The sequence below is a fragment of the Lipotes vexillifer genome, unplaced genomic scaffold, assembly GCF_000442215.2.
Source record: "Lipotes vexillifer unplaced genomic scaffold, Lipotes_vexillifer_v1.1 scaffold2655, whole genome shotgun sequence".
Classification (NCBI taxonomy): Eukaryota; Metazoa; Chordata; class Mammalia; order Artiodactyla; family Lipotidae; genus Lipotes; species Lipotes vexillifer.
In genome coordinates, this window is record NW_006779430.1 from 112,546 (window position 1) to 129,953 (window position 17,408).

General features: G+C 43.2%; 1 protein-coding gene across 1 annotated transcript in view; it reads left to right on the plus strand.

Moving 5' to 3' along the window:
* SEPTIN10 (septin 10) overlaps positions 1-17,408 on the plus strand; it is a 53,898-nt gene that overhangs the window by 1,720 nt on the left and 34,770 nt on the right. The gene's annotated exons all lie outside the window — the stretch shown is intronic.

Sequence of the window (17,408 nt, forward strand, 5' to 3'; positions counted from 1 at the left end):
CTCTTTCCCAGAGTTTCTGCACCATTTTTCATTCCCATCAGCAATGTATGCAAGACCAGTTTTTCCACATCCTCCCCAGCGCTTGGTGTTCCTGTTTTTTTATTTAGACCTTCCGATAGGTATGTAATGATATATTGGGGTTTTAACTTGCATTTTTCTAATGTGCTTGTTTGCCATCTGTATATTCTCTTCAGTGAAATGTCTCTTCATTTCTTTTGCACATTGTCTAATTGGATTTTTTTTTTACTGTTGATTTTAGATGTTTTTAAAATATATATTCTAGACACCAGTCCTTGCTATGTGGTTTAAAATATATATTCTAGACACCAGTCCTTGCAAATGTTTTTTCTCATTCTTTGTGGGGTTTTTTTCATCCTCTTAAAGAATCTTTTGCAGAGCAAACATTTTTAAAAGTTTTGGTAACATCCATTTTATCAGTTTTTCGTCATACGGATTGTACCTTTGTGTCAAGTCTAAGAATCCATTGCCTAACTCAAAATACCAAAGGTTTTCTCTAATTTTTTTCCTAACAGTTTTATAGTTTGTTTTCCATCTAAACCTATGACCCATTTTGAGTTAATTTTTGTATAAGATACAAGACTTAGGTCAAGGATCATTTTTGGCTTATGGATGCTCCAGCATTTGTTGAAAAGGCTATCTGTCCTCTCTTGAATTGCTTTTGCACTTTTGTCAAAAATCAGTTGAGCGTGTTTGTGTGGATCTCTTTCTGGGGTCTCTGTTAGCATGCAGTCTTGATTCCTGTAGCTACATAAATAAGTCTTGAAATAGAGTCGACTGATGCTTCTCACTTTATTCTTATATTTCAAAAATTTTTTGGCTATTCTAGTTTCTTTGCCTTTCATTATAAATTTTAGAATAGTCTTGTCTACCTACAAAGAATTTTGCTGGGATTTTGATAGATATTACATTAAGTCTACATATTAGTTTACAGAGAGGGACTTTTAAACTTAAAAATTTAAATTCCTTAATAGTTATCTGGCTATTCATGTTATTTCACATTGGGTGAGTTGTGATGGTGTGTGGTTTTGTGATCCATTCCTTCCAAGTGGTCAAATTTCTGTGTATGGAGTTGTTCATAATATTATCTTATGATCCTTTTGATTTCTCAGTCTGTAGTGACAGTCCCTGCTTCATTCCTGATATTGGTAATTTGCATCGTCTGCCTTTGTCAGTCTTGCTAGAAGTTTGTCAGTTTCATTGATCTTTTCAAAGAACTATTTGTTTCACTGGTTTTTCTCTATTATTTTTGTATTTTCAATAAACTGATAACTGATCTTATCTTTATTTCCTTTGCTTGCTTTTGGTTTATTTTTGCTCTTCTTTTTCTAAGTTCTTGAGGGAAGACCTTAGATCACTGATTTGAGACTTTTCCTCCTTTCTAATATAGGCACATGGTGTTAATGAATTTCCCTCTCAGCAGGGCTTTAGCTGTGTTCCACAGATTTTAGTATGTTGTATTTTCATTTTCATTCTACCTTTCGTTTTTAAAGAGCTCTGTGTTAAATCTCACTTGAAGCTCTTCAGATTTTCAGACCTTTTTTTTTTCATGGAAGAGGACATTAAGACTCAAAGATACGTTGTACAACACAGGGAGTATAGCCAGTATTTTGTAATAACTGTAAATGGAAATTGACCTTCAAAGGTTGTATTAAAAAGACTCAGGGAGGTTTAGTGCATGCTCAAGGAATCCCAGCGAGTGATGGTGAGGTCTGCTTTTGGCCATATTGTGCCTGCCACTGTCTCCACATGTCCCTCATTAGTAATTGCATAAGTTTTATGATTCAAGAGATCTTGACTGTATAGTTATTTATTGCTGACTCTGATAGTGGATCTTGTAATGACGTTGACTACCTTTTCCTGTCTCTTGAGAAACACACTCATAATTTTCTGCTGCTTCAGACTATCCTTACCAAAGCTTTTAAATGGTGTCCAGATCTTTTCAATTTCAAACTGCCTCTGTCATTTCCTGTTTCAGATGCTATACTTTTGAACTCCTGTGTTTCTTTTTCAGTTATCATTCAGTGAGGATAATTTTTGTATCTTAGAAGCTTCCCTCATTTGTTTTACTTTCTACCTTGAAGTTGTGACTTTTAATTCTTCTCTTTTATGTCCTGGAATTAATTACCGCCTCAGTGTTTCTGATCTGGAGAGACATCCCTTCCCACTGGTCCAGGTCCTGTAATCATCATAAGATAATGAAAGACCGAGTTCCTGTCCCATCTTCTCTGAAGCTTACCCAGAGTACTTTAACCTGTGGCAGAGTCTGTTGTACTGCTTGTTTGCCACTAGTCATGTGCTTCCTTGCAGTACCTCCTAACTTATGTTTTGTATTGTTACTTAACTTTTCACATCAATTAAATTTTAGTGAACCTTGCATTTCCCCCCCACCCCCTAAATTAAATGATCTGTCTTCAGGAAAAGCAACCTGTAATATTCTTTGTATCCTCCGTAGCCATGATTATACGTCTTTGAGGACCGGTGTTGAATATTTTTTATATGGGAAGTATGTTCACCTTGAATCATTTTATTCTTGTTGAGTGTTACACACATCAGTTATAAATCCTTACGGGCAGCTAGGAGCTGTTAGTCTGCATTTATGTTCTAACGAGGCTCCACCTTCCTCCAAGCCTTTGAGGTTTTTCCATGCTGATTCTGATCCTAACACAGTTCCAGACGTAACTGTTTGTGTTGTTTATTTATTTATTTATTTGAGTGTGTGGGAAAGGAGAAAGAGGGTGTTTTAAATTTTTATAGTTTACTACAGAATAGACTTACTCTTCTCAAGAATATTTATTAGCCCTTTATTTTCTATCTATCTATCTATCTATCTATTTATTTTTGGCTGTGTTGGGTCTTTGTTGCTGCATGTGGGCTTTCTCTAGTTGCGGCGAGCAGGGGCTACTCTTTGTTGCAGTGCACGGGCTTCTCGTTGAGGTGACTTCTCTTGCGGAGCACGGGCTGTAGGTGCACGGGCTCAGTAGTTGTGGCTCACAGGCTCTAGAGCACAGGGTCAGTAGTTCTGGCTTACGGGCTTAGTTGCTCTGCGGCATGTGGGATCTTCCCGGACCAGGACTCAAACCCATGTCCGCTGAATTGACAAGTGGATTCTTAACCACTGTGCCACCAGGGAAGTCCCTGGCCCTTTATTTTTAACCATACTAAATTCATTTTCTCTGCTTAAGATTTTAAGTATTCCTAGTACAAATTACCTGATTCTCAAGGCTTTTTCAATGAGAATAATTTTTACACTTCCTTTTGATCATATCTGGGAGGAAGTCTGATTTAGATGATGCTTTATTTTAAAATTTTATTTAACACCTTTTACAATTTGTGTCTGCCTCTGATTTGAAGATCACAGAAATAAGCAGCTCACAGTCTCAATAACAAAACCACAAGATTAAAACTACCATTTTAAATACATTTAAAACCAATCATGATTTAGTATGCTTAAATTTTTTATTACTTTTAGTAAATATGCATATTTTGCTCGAGTGTTCTTCCTGTCTTTGAAATTTTGTACTTGGCAGTTACACTTATTTGAAATTAACTACTTTCTTTGTATTTCTCAAAAAGTCCGGAGATTTCTTCATTGAGGATCTAGCTGAAGCAGTTTAGATACAGTAGAACTCAAGGTTCCTTACACTGTGTGATTCGTTCCAGAACTAGTCATTGTAAAGGTGAACTTTTGTGTGCTAATCTTAAAGTTGTCCAGAATTGTGTTTTGATGGCCTCTTTTTCCTCATTTGTTTTGGTTAATTCAAATAATGCCACAGGGATGTACAAGCTCCCTTTTGGCTATCTGCAGACTTTCCCTGTCAGAGGCAAATGAAGGTGTGTGGTTAGACTTTTACCAGCTTAGGGAAGCTCTGAGCCCTGGGTTTTCTGGAGCACTTCCAAGGACAGGATACTTTTAGACCATGTGTTTGGAGCATCTGTTTTGAGAAACATTGTGACCATATTCTCTCAGGAGCCATGATTGACTACATTCTAGAATTTTCAGATTTCTTTCAGTCTGCTTTTTCTGACACTAGAAAAATTTTAATTATGGAATAACGAAATTGTTGGGGCAAATTTAAAAAAATGAACCGGGTATTGAGACTACAAAAGGAAGGTAGAGTCAAACAGAGCATGTGAAAGATTTTTGAAATGCAGCCTTTGGGAGAAATGAAGTGGAGGAAAATGAACCTAGGTGTCGGAATTTCACTCCCATTTCTTTGTGTTACGAGGGAAGATGCTTGGAGACGCAAGTAAGCGGAAGTGGCAGCTGTGCCATATGAACATGGAGGGCTGAGGCTGTGGAACCTCTGTTAGGGGAGAGGGATAAAGGTACACCCTCTCCGCCGTGTTCCATTTAAGGCCATCCGGAATCTTTTCCTGTTGAAACAATCCTAAATACTCTGACATCTAGGCCTGAGACAACTGACAGATGGAAATGTAAGCATATGGCAGTTTAGTAGAGGTCGCATGGTAATCATTTAGTTCACAAAGTATGTGTTTCAGAAATACTTATTAACAGAAGTAGAAATTATATAGGAGGAATAGGGTTGTTTTCTGGGATGTCAGACCTGAGTAAAACAACTGAAGCAAGTATTAAAATTATGACATATGCTGAAAAAATAAAATATGCATCGTGAGGCATAAGAAGGAGTTAAGGTTGGGGGAAAGGAGAAGAGGCAGTTTCTGTTTGAGACGTGTGTGTGCGGTGGGACCGGGAGGACGGGCTGGCTCTGCAGGTTCCTGCCAGGTGTGATGGGGTCCCCGGCCCCTCCAAGCCAGTTTCAGGCAGCCTAGCGTCACACAACCACAGGGCTTAACCACAGATGAGGTGCAAGAACTGTGGGATGTCTTCTCTGGTCTCCTTTCCCTCTCCTCTGAAGAACCGGATCAAGGTTATCCTGCCCTCTATTCGGACCATGTTTATGGAGACAGTGAGGAGTCCTTTTGTTCTCATTAGACAGTGTGATTGATATGTGTAGGAAGAGGCCATAAGTAATGAAATGCTAGGTAGAGAGTATATTGATGGTTACCATAAATGTTTTGTTGAGTGGTCTGTACTTGTTTTTTCATGGACAAATGTAAGTTGTGCACAGTGGTATTTTTGCTTAGTTGAGTGTATACTAACTGGACTATTACTTTGTGTTATTAATTAAGCCAGGATTGCTTGAATGATTTTCAAACATTAAAAGATGTCTTTGTTATAAAGGAGCTTTGTTTTAAGATGAGTTGTTAACTGGGGCCGTCCTGTATGTGTAAGTGGGAAATTGTCCTCATTGGCAAATTGGTAGCTAGGATGCTCAGTCTGCAGGGCAGTGACTCAGGGCTTTAGAAACAAAGGCATTGAGTTGTCCCCACCAAGTCTCCTCTTGTGAAAGTATAACTAGCTTAGGGAAGGTTAGTCAGAGGTCGCTTTCCTAACCCCTGGTGAGATCTCGGGAACGGAGAAAGGAGTTTGATTAGCAGTGAAAACAGGTGGGCAGTTGATTTAGGACCAACCTGGGTGAAGAGACTGGAGCACAGGGCAGCGTGGAGAGAGCTGCGGAGGAAGGTGGGAAATGCTGCATGCAAACGTGGCCTGTTTCAGTCTTTGTCTAGAGCAGTAATTATCATTTTTCATTATTGCCCTTTCTGGAGAAAAATGAAATTTAAATCAAATTTAGTTAATTAATAACATTTAATTAGTCTTATTAAATTAACTGATCCAATTAATTTTTTCCCTAATGAGAGGAATTCAGTACTAAAGAATAAATTTTTTCAGATAGGGTTGATTGAGCTTTGGAGGTCCACAAACCACTGATTTTTTTTTTTGGTCCCCCAAGAACCAATTTCTACCACCTTTGTGGTGAGGGGATACCCCCCATTGAGAATGCATGATCTAGAGTTAGTTTTTCTAGGAATAGGGCAACAGGTGTGCTTTGTCTGCTGATGGATTTGAAAACTTAGTCTAAGACTGTAAATCGTCTGTACATTATGGGTTAAATAAGGCATTTGTGAACCTACTCAGGACCTCAACTGTAATGTTGTTTCTATGGAAACTGTATTCTAGATCCAAAAAGCTTATTAAAATGAACTTTTGGAAAATACAACCTATATGTGAGATGGTGATTTGTACTGGTTTTAAATTTATATAAAGAGTGAGGCCTTTTTGCCAAAACTCAATATTGAGCTTAGTATTAAAGGAAGAGATGGCCATGGATTAGCAGAGAAGTAATATTTTAGGCAGGAAGATTCTTCGTCTCAGACTCAGCCTCTGTATACTCAATCTTAAAATATCACGAGATGCCTTTCAATTGAATTTGCCAATCATGAAAAAAATAGCTTTAAAATTTAATGTATATTTTTTAAAAACTAAAGGAAACTTTGACCATTATTTTCAACTTCTTTAGATGAATCTTTACTTTTTTAGTGGTCTGGTAATCTCTAAAGATCTTTGCAAACACTAAAGTATTCAAGGTATATTTTTGTATGGGACACCACTGGGGTAACAATGCTCCCCGTGCTAACATGCATTCACTGGGGCAAGTGCTTGACTTGCATTATCACGTTTCTCCTCCCGACTCCATGAGCCGAGTACTGTTATCTCCGTTTTGGGGGTTGAGGGTTAACTCTCTCAAAATTTGTTAACTGACTGTCTCTTGTTTTTCTCCTGTTGTGCTGGTGCCTCTCTGGCCCGGGCCCTGGCACATGGCTTTGGCAGTTGCTTAGTGCTCCCGACCTTCGTATCTTTTGCCACCATAAGCAGTTAGCTCCAGCAGCCCTCTTTTTTAAATTTATTTTTATTTTTTATTTATTTATTTTTGGTCGCATTGGGTCTTCGTTGCTGCGCGCGGGCTTTCTCTAGTTGCAGTGAGTGGGGGCTACTCTTCGTTGCGATGCACGGGCTTCTTATTGCAGTGGCTTCTCTTGTTGCGGAGCACGGGCTCCAGGCGCGTGGGCTTCAGTAGTTGCGGCATGCAGGCTCAGTAGTTGTGGCTTGCGGGCTCTAGAGCACAGGCTCAGTAGTTGTGGCACATGGGCTTAGTTGCTCCGCGGCATGTGGGATCTTCCCGGACCAGGGCTCGAACCTGTGTCCTCTGCACTGGCGGGTGGATTCTTAACCACTGCGCCACCAGGGAAATCCTAGCAGCATTCTTAAGCCATACATTTACACTGATGTCATGTTAACCCTTCTCTCTTGTGACCTCGGTCATTGAGACAATTTCTAGGGGCTCTCTGTTTCGGGAAAAGATAGGCTGCTTGTCATATAGTAACAGAGATTCTGTTGTGTGGAAAAGAATTATAATTTACAGTTTCCACATGACTCTGAGAGCCAAAAGAACCTAATACTTACTTGTAATTTGAACAATTGGAGAGACTATTTTATTCTCATTGCATATTTGCATATTTTGTTGAATATTTTCTTTTTTATTGCTTCTCACAAATAATCATACATGTATCATCTAAATCATTTAGTTTGTCTTCAGATATTCTGTTTTTGTTAGCTACTGCTTTCCCATGTATTGATTACTTACTTTTACTTTAAAAATTTTGTTGTATCTTTAAGAGTTAACTTTTTTATTAAGCTATAATTTATGCACAGTGAAATTTACTTTTTTAGTACAAAGTTTCATGAGTTCTGATGAATACATACAGTCATGTAACCACAACCACAATGAAAAATAGAGAACTGTTCCAGCATCCTCCACCCCACATTCCTTGGTGCTTCTTTGCAGTCCTCCTCCTAGTCTCTATCACTTTTCTGCCCCTATTCGGGCTCAGTAGTTGTGGTTTGCGGGCTCTAGAGCGCAGGCTCAGTAGTTGTGGCGCACAGGCTTAGTTGCTCCGTGGCATGTGGGATCTTCCTGGACCAGGGATTGAACTCGTGCCCCTTGCATTGGCAGGCGGATTCTTAACCACTGCGCCACCAGGGAAGCCCGGTAAGTGTGTTTTAACCTTATAAACTGCCAAACTGTTTCTCAAAATGTTTGTGCCAAAATTTGCCTTCCCACTAACAATGGTTCTGCATCCTTGCCAGATAGCTTTTTTAAGTCATTCTGATAGGTATGTAGTGATACCTTGTGTTTTAATTTACATTTGTCTAATGACTAATGATGTTGAGCCTCGTGTCATGTGCTTATTTGCCATCCCTATATCTTTGGTGAAGCATCTGTTCCAATTTTTCCTGTTTTTTTAAATTGAGTTATTGTCTTTTGAGTTGTACAAGTTTTTAAAAATAGATATTTCTGACATAAGTTCTTGAGATAAATGATTTACAGATCTTTTATCCAAGTATGTGTCTTGTTTTTTCATTCTCTTAACAGTGTTTTGAAGAGCAGAAGTTTTTAGTTTGTTAGGTTCAGTTTGTCATTCTTCTCTTGTGGATCACGCTTTTGGTATTGTAGCTATAGGAAATCTTTGCCTTCTTCAGACAGAAGCTCCTTGACTGGAGAGGAGGAGCCTCTGTGGGGGACATAGGGCGGAGGGGACCAGCGGCAGGGGGCTGTGTGTGGAAGCTTCCTGTGGTTCACAGACACCTGGCAGCACAGAGCCCCGAGGGGAGGTGGTCGCCACTCCCCATCATTCGCTCTCATCCTGGAAAGTTCCGGGCTTTGACTCTTACGGGCCTGGCATACTGTATGCTCACCGCCTCTGTTCAGCCACCTCTGAAACGCCTCCTGCCGCAGGGCCTGATGGATATCCAGCGAGTGACCTGTGTGATCGTGGCCCATTTCAGCCTCCCGCCTCCTCTCCTTCAGTGTCCTGCTCTCCACCCTATTTTAGCCTCGCCTTCTAGTGGGGAGCACCTTGACCTTGTCGTCATCCATAAAGGCACCCCTGAGATCTCAGTCTGACCACACCTCCCCTCTTCCTGTTCACTCCACCAGCTGCTCCCGGTCCCACAGTTCTCTGATCCCGCCGCCTTTCCCTTCCCCTCACATCCTCCACGCCCTCTTGTCCCTTCGTGGCACATCTCAGCCGCCTCTCTCGCTTCATCGTTCTCCCCCAGCAAACCCACGCCGCCTGTAGTCAAGCGGTGCCGGACTCCGCTCCTGCGTCCTCACGGCTGAATGCGATGGGGGAGCATCGTGCTGAGTGGTCTTCCTTCACATCATGACCACTCGGCTCAAGAGGCCTTGATGCTGCCGACAGACTGTACTGCATGTTCCTCATTCATTCACCGGCTCATCCTTTAGGTCGAGGGTTAGCAAACATTTTCTTTAATGGGTTAAATAGTAAACATTTTTGGCTTTGCGAGCCATGTGGTCTCTGTGTACACTGTGTCCTGAAAGCAGCCGCATGCGGTCAGTCAAGGAATGGGGGTGGTACTCGTTCTCTTCCAAAGCTTTCTTCCAGGACTCCATACTTCTCCGGATTTCTTCCTCTTTGACTGTTCCTTCTCAGTCAGCTGGACTGATTACGCCCAGTGCCCCGAACTTGAAGTGTCAGAGTCCCCGCAGGGCTCAGTTCTGGGAGCCCTCTCTTTTCTAAGCACCTTCACTCCCAGGGTGACTCACCTCGTCCCACAGTGCTGAGGACTTGCCATGTATAGATGACGTCACAATTGTTACCTCCAGTCCGGGTATCTCTGCTCTGTCCACTTGAGCATCCTGCTGCCTACTCAGGACCTTCACTTGAGCGTCCAGCAGGCATCTCTTGTTCCAAGGAGAGCCGCCTTCCCTAACCCCTCCTTCTGCGGTCTTCCCAGTTCCAGAAAGGGAAGCTCCCTCCTCCCCATTGTTCAAGCCCAGAGCTTTGGAACCGTTCTCCACATTGCTCCACATTCTACACTGAGCCTTCAGCAAGTTCCGTTGGCTCTGCTGTCAAGGTGGATCCAGAATGTGCCCACATCTCACCTCTTCCACCGCTAACAGACTGCCATGGGTTAATGCAGTAGCCTTGCACCTTGTCTCCTTGCTTCTGCCTTGCCATCCTTCAGTGTCCTCTCAACACAGTAGCTGTAATGAATCTTTTACTACAAAGATAACTCACGTCCCTTTATGCTAAAAGCCCTTCAAAGCCAAGTTCTTCAGTACGCCGTGGGAACCCTGTGAGGTCCGGCACCGCTCTGCCCCTCTCTCCCTCTGCTGCTTCGCCTGCTTGCTGTTCCGGGAACCCAGGAGCGCACACAGCTGCCACATCTTTGCAGGGGTCCATTCCCTCTGCCAGGAATGCTCTTCCTCCAGGCGCCCCTTCACCGCTCTGCTCCCTGTGCTCCTTCCGGCCTTCGCTGAGCTACCGTCTCCACTGTAACCACCCTGCTCAGAGCGGTGCCCCTGAGCCATGCCTCCGCCTCATTTCCTACCCCCATCCCCCTCTGCTGCCTTATTGTTCTGTGCTGCACTTATTATTCTCTGTTATCATGTCAGAGCATGTGTTTCACTTTGATTTCTGCCTTTCTTCCCCTAACTGGAATGGAAGCTCCATAATGACTTAATGTTTTTTCTTCTATTTTATTAAGTTATTCGGCCCCAGGGCCTCGGACAGTTCCTGGAATATAGGAGGCACTCAATTGATATCTGTTAAATAAATGCATTTTTATAGATATTTGAGGAAGACATATTCTTTTTTCTACATTAGTCTTTGTTAACTTCACATAAGTGATAATATATATATATATTTTTTGCGGTACGCGGGCCTCTCACCGCTGCGGCCTCTCCCGACGCGGAGCACAGGCTCGGGACGCGCAGGCTCAGCGGCCGCGGCTCACGGGCCCGGCCGCTCCGCGGCACGTGGGATCCTCCCGGACCGGGGCGCGAACCCGCGTGCCCTGCCTCGGCAGGCGGACCCCCAACCACCGCGCCGCCAGGGAGGCCCCGATGATAATATTAATGGATATCAGGAAGAAAAGGAAGTATTTATTCTCCTCCCTTTGGAATCAGACTCTATACATGCTCTGCTCATATGTATAATTTTTACTTGTAACCATGGTGTCAACAAAATCTTATATATTTTTTTGCCAGTTAATATCACATATAATTTCTCTTAATTTTCATAATTATTGCATCTAATCTTTGTAAAAATATTCCCTGTAGCCAATATTTCAGTATAGACTCTTAGTATATGCAACTTTATCCTTCCTTTTGAAGATTTATCTTTTCCTGACTTACAAAAATGGGACAATAACTTCTAAACTGTTACTAGTAATATAGTATTAACTAGTATAGTATTAACTGTGTTCTGTCTGAAAAGTAAACCTGACTGGCTTAGTGAGTTGGGCTGGATTTTTAGTGCTCTTATCTATGTGGAAGAGTACAAGTCTTATGGAATCAGGGGACACTTTAAGGCAAATGGGAACGACCACTGTATTTGTTTTTAATAACCCTGTAAAAATTACCCTAGATTTATTTTACGCTTGACTAAAGATTCCGGTGATTAGGTGGAAGCTCCTTGAGGGATCCAGGGCCATAGGAACCTTAAACTCAAATTTTCTTTCCTGCTAAGCACTGCGGCCTATCAGTTTACCTTTGTCTGAAAGGCGTGGAGGTGCTCCTGGCCTCACTGGGAGGCTGAGGGAATATGTCCCGCCCTGCTGCCTTCTGCTGTCCTCCTCGCACTTAAACTGAAGCCGCCTTAGGTTACACTGCACTTACTGCAGCTCCCAGCCACGCCAGGGGTGCACTCATACTTTTTGCACACATTGACTCCTTTACGTCCTTTTCTCCTTCGCTAGGAAAATTCCTGTTTCTCCCTCAAGGCTCAGCTCAAGCCTTTTCTTGGCAGTGCCATCTCTAACTGTGCAGGGGTCATTTCACCACGAGCCACTCCTGTGCCCTGTCCATAGTTGTATGCATGTCTCCTACCTGTGCTCAAATTCAAACCACAAAGATATGACTTATTCACCTTTGAGCCTCAATGCCTGGGGTCCTGAAAATGTAGGTCTTTTAGTAAAGTGTATACTTGCGGAATCAACGAGAAGCACTGTGTATTGATAGGCTTCTCACTTGTGCCTGAGAAAAGGTAGGTCTTTTAGTAAATACCGTGTATACTTGTGGAATCAACGAAAAGCGTGTGTATTGATAGGCTTCTCACTTGTGCCTGAGAAAATGTAGGTCTTTTAGTAAATACCGTGTATACTCGTGGAACCAACGAGAAGCAATGTGTGTATTGATAGGCTTCTCACTCGTGCCTGAGTATTCTTCCCCAAATGCTCCTTGTCAATTTCCAGTCCTTTAAAGGAGTTCTTCTGCCTTCCCCTGTCCTAAGGAATTGACTTCTTAACTTTGATTGGCTTGTCACCTAGACTGCCTGGGACATAATTCCTCTCCCTGGAATGCAAACCATCTACTTTTCATTTAAATAAGCCTTTCCATATCAACTAGGTGTGGTTGTGTTCTGTCTTTCCTTAATCCACCTTGTCTATACTTGCAGTTTCCAATGACTCATCCTTCATTCTCGGTCACATCACATACTTTTCCTCATTGCTTGCTCACAGGTCATACATTCTGAGTTGAAAGCGATCTTAGAAGATCAGAGCAGGAACTGGCGCCACAGTTTGCCCAACAGCTCTCGTTAATAAGAAACAAAAAAGGAATACCCTAATAGGCAAATGGGAAAACATGAACTGGTGATGAATGAAAATATACTATGTACTTCTTAGGCCAGTAACCTGAAAAAAAATGTTCAGAATACCAGAAATCAAATTAAGATTTCAGTTTTTGCCTGACAGATTGACACTTAAAAAATTGTTAACACCTGTACTGATGACTATATAATGAAATGATACTTTATTTTTATACTGATTTTGGAAATGTAAGTTTGGCAGTATGTTTATACCTCTGACCAGTAATTACAGTCTAGGGGTTTCTTGTGAGAAAACTTATCAGATAGATGTACACAGTGATCGATGGTTGTACAGGTGTGTGGGGGGTCCTCAAGGAAGAGCCAGGAGTGTTAGAGATTGACTGGGGAGCGGGGGGCGGGGGCATGGGGCAGGGGAGGGTAACGCCCTGGAGGAGAAAGGGGAGGGAGCAGAATCCACAGAGAGACCCTCAGAGGCCATGAGGATCCAGCAGAGTCTGGGCCAGCCCAGTGCCTGCCAGGGCAGCCTGCGTGGGGCAGAAGAGCCCAGGTCCTGACACCGCACTGCGCTCAGGCCTCGGCTAGGGCTGCCTGGGAAGGCGTGGTGGGGGTCCAGTCCTGCAGGCCCAGCTGCTGGAGGCCATCAGCTCATTGCATCCTGTGTAGCCAGAGGGCAGTTCTTGTTGGAGGAACATCTGTGGGGCACACCGTTTGGCTGCCACGGAGGAGTGTTCATGGTAGTGTTATTAAAGTGACACAATTAGAAAGGGTGTTTTTTTCCTGTAATAAACATAAAATACTCCTTTTCTAATTAAGTGGGGGAAAGTAATTTCAAAATAAGATTGCATTTGTATCTAAAGCAGCTACAGACACATTACTGTAAGGGTTTCTTTTGAGCTTAAAATCCCTAACTCTTTTTCATATGAATTACTCTCAAGAATTTTCCCATCTTGATGATCTTTTGAGGCTGCATATGAGACTTTGTAGTTACCCTTTAACTTTTATGTTTATTGGAGATGGTGGTAAAATTGAAGTGATATTTTGATGGAACTTGGCCTACCCTAAGCTGCCCTCGACCAAGACTGTCTTGGAGGGACAGGAGGCCAGCATGTTGCTTCTTGTGACAGTGCCCAGTCTTATTGATTCAGTTGGATTGTTGTAATTAGTAGCCACTTCCAGAATCAACTTCTGTATAATTTGAATAAGGTAATTTTACTACTTGTTTTTAGGAAAATTTTAGATGAGTATATTAACTTTACTTTTAAAGTTTACTTAAAAACTGAAGATTTAATAAAATGATTTTAAATAATGCATCTGTGGAATCTTTCAAAGTATTGTTTTAAGCCAAAGAACGCGGATCTCTTGAAACCCATAAAATAGGCCCAGATAACTATTTTGACCTCTCTGCTCTTCATTCTTACTTTTTTTTTTTTGGCCTAAAGAACTCCAAGCAGTACTAGAGGATAATTTGAAAACTGTGGTTCTATTTCTTGGATTAGCTTTACAAAGATAAAAACTGTGGGAAAGTGAAGTTAAAATGAAGCTATTGTAACCCAAGTCATAATTCTGTTCCTCCAAAGCTCATTGTTGTACCTAGAGAGGTGATGAGGCATTACAGGACTGTTTCCAGGAGAGTCAGAAGAGTCGTCAGGAAATCTAGGTCCTGTTGTGAAAGAATCACCGAATTTTCCCCATAACTGACCGGCAGGAAAAAGGTCACCTACCACCTGTCTCCAAGGGACCCCAGGACAGATTGTGTGCAGCCTCTGTTGCATTGCCCATACTCCTCAAACTGATATTTTTAAGAAGGTGGAGAACCTGATCTTCCCCAAAATGTTCTGGCATTTTTTCTGTGATTCGTTATATACTACAACTTTAAAACAATGTGTTAGACTTTGCCAGGAGTTAAAAGTACTGTATAAAGTTTTTCTTTCTGGGATGTAGGTGTAGAGATTTAAATACATGTGTGTTTGTGTATGTATGACGTATGCTTGTATTTTAAAATCAAAGCTACTAACTGTCCTCAAATGTAGATGGTGATTTTGTTAGTTTCCCTGGTGCCTTGGAATGAGATTTGATTGCCTATTATGAGCTTGTGTTTTCTCTGAGATGAGTTCTTAAGGTCAAGGGTCGTGTCTTTTCCTCCTGAGACCCAGTTCCCAGCATAGGATTTACTAAGAAGCTAGTCAGTGGTGGAGCAGACTGGAATTCCACTTCCAGATTTTTTTTTTTAATTTAGTGTTTGCCACTAGAGGGACTGGGTCAACTCTTGTCCCTTTGTTATTTTACCTTCAATAATGTCTTGTTAATTTATTAAAAACTGTTTTCATTCTAAAATGTGTTTTGGAAATTTGACTAGTCAGGTAGTACCAGTGGAAAATACTAAAAACAACTATTTATAATACTTTTATGTGACTCATTTTTACTTCCCGATCAAAATATTTATCTACAGAGATTTTAAGTAAGCTTTTTGGCTGGTGTTCAGAAACACAGGAAATGAATAAACAAAAGTGGATATTTGATATGAACTTACATAAATGACAGAAATGTAACCTTGGTTTTATTAGTCAAAGTTTAAAGTTTAATCATAAAGGAGTACAAACCCTATCTCATTTTTTCTAAGCAAATTTTACACATCAATGAAACTGCTTCCTAAGCAGCATTTCACAAAAATTTCGATATGCTCTCCATTATATTAAAACCCCAAAACTACTTTCTTAGTGTAGTTTTATAAAGATTAATTTTCATTAGAGTTCTGTAGTTGGTGAAGTTCAGTTAGACGTGGCGGCACCGGCTCCCATCCCGATGGCAGCGGATGGCCGCGCAAAGGCTCTGTTTGCTTTCCCTCCGGGCCTGTGCGGGGCCCTGAGCTGGAGCTTCGGGGGCGCCTGGGTCCCGACAGCAGGTCCCAGCCCAGGCGGACACTCCAGGCCTCAGCCCACAACTCGTCTGCCCCTGCTCGGCTTCTCGCCTCTTCGTAACTTCGCCAGAGACGATGAGCGTTGTGTTTCCAGCAAACTTTCCCTCACGGTTCACTTTATCCAGATAAGAAATCCGGCCTCCCTTCCGGGGCTCAGGGGTCTTCCCACCTTATGCCGCCTTGCCTGATGCTTGGCCGTCTCTTGGCCCAGCGCAGTGTCACTGTCTTTCCTCTTTGTGTGCGTAGCTGTGACCACTGCTCTCTCTTCCCTGTGCTCTCACTCTTCTGTGCTGGCTCAGAGTGGGGATGTGCTCTCTGGCTCGTGTGACACACTGTGACGGGCTGGGGGGAGTCAAGGAGCTGTGTGTACAGTTAAAACCACATAGGCCAGTTCTGGTGGGCTTCGTATCATTACGTGCTTTTCACTTTTTAAATGGTAAAAACACAGCCAGTGCTTGTCTGTTCATCCCGAGCCTTGGCTGTGCTCTTATACGGGGCCTCTTCCCACTGGCCAGAGCCACCTGTCGCCACAGTGCGCTCAGTTAGTTGGCTGCTTAGGGTTTGGACTTGCTACGTGTCCTGTTAAGTCCCAGGGTCAGTCTTCAAAAGCTTACATTACCCAGAAAGTACCAGAGGAAGGGGGTCGTTAGCGTTGTGTAGAACGCAGTCCCGACGTGCCCCGTATGTCTGTTGGTGTTGCGTTCACAGCCCAGGGTGGGGGGAGGGGCGGTTCGAGGCGCCAGGCACGCCCCTCCCTTGCTGCAGGGTCCAGTCCCCCATCCCTTGTGTGGGCAAAGCTGTTCACTGCAGCGTAGTTCACTGTATTTAAAGACAGTGCATCCGCATGTTGTGTAGTTTACAGAACAGAGCGCTGTCCTGTAGAGGGAGTGAGGCAGCTCACATTCTGCGGAATCAGTCTGCACCAGAGAGGTTTTTTTTTTTAAGAGGGAGTGTTCATTATTTATTTATTTATTAAACAGAGTCACAGATTTATTTATTTATTTTTGGCTGCCTTGGGTCTTCATTGCTGTGCGCAGGCTTTCTCTAGTTGTGGGACGCAGGCTTCTCATTGTGGTGGCTTCTCTTGTTGCGGAGCACGGGCTCTAGGCCCGTGGGCTCAGTAGTTGGGGCTTGCAGGCTCTAGAGCGCAGGCTCAGTAGTTGTGGTGCACGGGCTTCTCATCGCAGTGGCTTTTCTTGTTGCAGAGCACGGGCTCTAGGCGCACGGGCTTCAGTAGTTGTGGCTCGTGGGCTTAGCTGCTCTGTGACATGTGGGATCTTCCTGGACCAGGGCTTGAACCCGTGTCCCCTGCATTGGCTGGCGGATTCTTAACCACTGCGCCACCAGGGAAGTCCCCCCACCATAGATTAAGTGGAAAGGAAACACCCGCTGCAGAGCATGGGTTATGTGCCATGTCTGTGAGCCAAAGAGACTGCACACGTTCCCACCACGCACATCCTCTACCCGCGGGAGGTGGCCTCTGGGGAGAGCACTGCCGAGGTTGCAGGGAATCAGGGGAGGAAGGGAACGTACTTATTCTGCTCTGTGTTCTCATTGGCACCGTTTGTGTTTTTTCTTACTACATCCATGTTCCTGTTACTTTTTCAAAAGGCCACGTTTCCTCCGTGCCTCGCACTGCCCTCCAGAGTAGGGCGGCAGTGCCCTTGAGGCGGTTGCTCGGAAGTTAAATTCCCACAGCTTCTCTGGTCCTGTCTTCCCCACTCCCTGCATACGGGGGACTGAGTACTTGGTGTACACTTGGGACAGTAGAACGAACACCAGCTTTGCAGTCAGAGTAGACCCGTGCCTACAGCTTACTGGCTTGTATGGTTTAGGGTGAGTTCCTTAACCTTTCAGAATCCTAATTTTATTGTGCAGGCTGTGGAGTGGTAATGTGTGTAGCTCAGATCTGTCCTGAGGATCAAATAAGAGCACGTACTCCGTGAGCTGGCATGGTGATGGGCATGTGGTA